Source organism: Seriola dumerili, unplaced genomic scaffold, assembly GCF_002260705.1.
Source record: "Seriola dumerili isolate Sdu_G_001 unplaced genomic scaffold, Sdu_1.0 BDQW01000260.1, whole genome shotgun sequence".
Classification (NCBI taxonomy): Eukaryota; Metazoa; Chordata; class Actinopteri; order Carangiformes; family Carangidae; genus Seriola; species Seriola dumerili.
The window spans coordinates 206,188-209,177 of NW_019174515.1; positions in this window are offsets into that span (position 1 = coordinate 206,188).

The window sequence follows — 2,990 nt, forward strand, 5'->3', positions numbered from 1 at the left end:
ACTCGCGCCTGAATTCAATAATATGAAGCATTAATTAAGAGGAGAGGAAAGAAGGAAAAACTTATTTCTGGTGCACAGAGTTCAGATACTTTCTCAGATTTTCCTCTTTCTGTCTTTTGTCTAAATGAGACGTTGTTCAATGTTTTGTGACTTTTGAAGTTAAAAGCATTGAACAACAAGTATGTATGGATACATCCATGCAGGTGCATCCCAGCCAGGTTCATCACTTTTTTGTGTCCCCTGGAAACACTTCCACTGTTGTCTGTGCTACTTGCAACACATTTCTATATTTGGTTGTGTTGTGTGTATTTGCAGCACATGTGATGTCAAATTGATAAACATCTTTTCTGAATATGTTTGTGTTTTGTCTATTAGTATGTGGTTTCTTAGGCTGCAGTGCGTTGATCTCTAAGGGCCACCGAAGAAGAGAGGGACAAAGAAAAGAGCAACATGAAACATGCAGTAAGTGTTTTTCTTTACCTCTATGTGCTTCTGTTTCTGTGTGTTGTCCTCGTGCAGACACCTGGTTGTTTCATGCAGTTTTTCACACTCGGCTTGAAGCTGCAGGATCACCTTCTGCACATCGTTCACCAGCTCCACGCTCTGAGAAACACACACATGTGCATGTTTGGGTCTGACTAGATCAACAACCCCTGAATTCACAAACTCAAAAAAAGCAAAAGCAAAAGCAAAAGAAAAAAGTGAAGACATGCTAATGACCGATCCACTGGTTTCTGTTCATTAAATAGATTTTTGTGTTTTGTGAGACTGACAATTATCTATTAAGAATAATTCCTGGTAATATAATCAATCAGTTAATATGACCTGGACCCATGTATGGATTACTGAACAGTGAAGTGACTGTTAATATTTCTGGTCTGAAAGTCACAGAGCTCAGTTAAAAGATAAAGGCAGACAAAGCTATTTTCTGTTTCATTTTTCTGCCATCGTTTTGGTTTCTCTGTTTGCATGTGTCTTTTCCCTCCTAAATTTTAAAGACCCAACTGCAGCATTTAATGTCGTACTCTGGTTGGCTGTTTTGTAGATGTGGGGCGTAGCAGCATTCAGTCACATGGTGAGAACTTGCTGACGCTGTCTTTAGTCACCAAACCTAAGAATCAGCCATCATCTGCTGTGTCTCACTGTGTGATGCAGAATCACAGTTTTTTGTGACCAAAGAGCAGATCTGAGCACATTTCTCTGGAATGTCAATGTTCGCCTCAAGCAGCCCTGAATCACACAGTGTAAAGGCCTAAATGCTGAAGAGTCTTTGTAGTTTCAGCTGAACGTATGAATGCACTTTTGTAAACAAAGGGGGAACATTAAAACTATACTCAGAGAGGAGCAGGGCTGAGGTCTGAACCGCTGTAATGAACTACTGAACAGTCATGAAGCCTGTCATGAGCAGGCAGGATTACTACATTTCCCTCTTCATGGGAAGTCTACAAACAGCTTTTGGATCTCACCTTGTGGTTTTCTCCCTCATTGAGCAGAGCTGACTGCATGACGTCCCAGGTCACACACCGACTCAGCTCCTCTGGGTCTGGATACTTCTGATATGTGTCCATTAGAGATCCCTGTCACCGTGAGAAACACACGAGGTGACAAGAATGAATTGTAGGAAAACTGCGCCAAGAAATAATTTCAGTGTGAGCGGTACAAAGTGAAGCTGACGTTCCTCCCACACACACACACACTCACCACTGCTTCCTCCAGGGCGTCCACACGGTGGCAGCACGTCTCCACTGCAGTGATTGTCTCTGCCTCAGCACCGACCGCCTACACACAGGAGATCTGTTTCAATATTCAAAACCCTCTTATTTGGTTGTCATGCTCGATTCGAAAATCATGACAACTAAATACATTATAATGTGTCTTTTTCTAGATTTACATGATCGTGAAATGCAGGAAAAAGAATTCACTACTTTGGGGGATTTTGTTTGTTTTTACTTCTGTGTTCACAACTTTTTGGCCTTCTGTCTATTCTAAAAGGAATGACCATCCATATCTGCACGTTAAAGCATTTGTGGATTAAAAAACAGTAGCAACAGCAGCATTTTAAATAATTGAACCCAGGGCTGAAAAGAGTAGTTGATTAATCAATTAGTCTATTGGCAGGAAATTAATCTGCAACTATTTGATAATCAATTCATTGTTTTAGTCATTTTTCAAGCTGAACTGGTTCCAGCTTCTCAGATGTTTTGACGATAAATTCAGTGTCTTTGGGATTCAAACTGTTGGTTGGACAGTGATTCAGAGTAGAACCGATTTTAGCGGCCGATATTGGCCTGTGACAGATATATCCGTATCAGCGCATATATTCTCCGATATGTGCTGATATGAATACTTTTATTAAGAAGCAACAATTCAGTGGAAATGCTCAGGTCAAGTCAAGTTATATAGGCAGCATTTTATGTATGTATGTATGTATGTATGTATGTTTTTTATTTATAGTTATTTATTTTCATAGTTGTTTTATTTAATTCCCAGTGAAGTTTACCATTTCAGTGCACTGCTGTCAATGTCACTGATGTCTTGCTTTCATTACATATCTTTTTCACAAGTGTTTAAGTGTTTATATATATATATATACATATATATATATATATATATATATACACAGAGAGAACTGAGAGAATACAGGCTATGTTTCAGGGTGTCACCTCCACTTTAGCCTCATCCATGTTACAATAACTGCCTGGTAGACAGGGCTTTTTATTTACAGGCCTTTATAGGCAACTAACAATTANCAATTCAGTGGAAATGCTCAGGTCAAGTCAAGTTATATAGGCAGCATTTTATGTATGTATGTATGTATGTATGTTTTTTATTTATAGTTATTTATTTTCATAGTTGTTTTATTTAATTCCCAGTGAAGTTTACCATTTCAGTGCACTGCTGTCAATGTCACTGATGTCTTGCTTTCATTACATATCTTTTTCACAAGTGTTTAAGTGTTTATATATATATATATACATATATATATATAT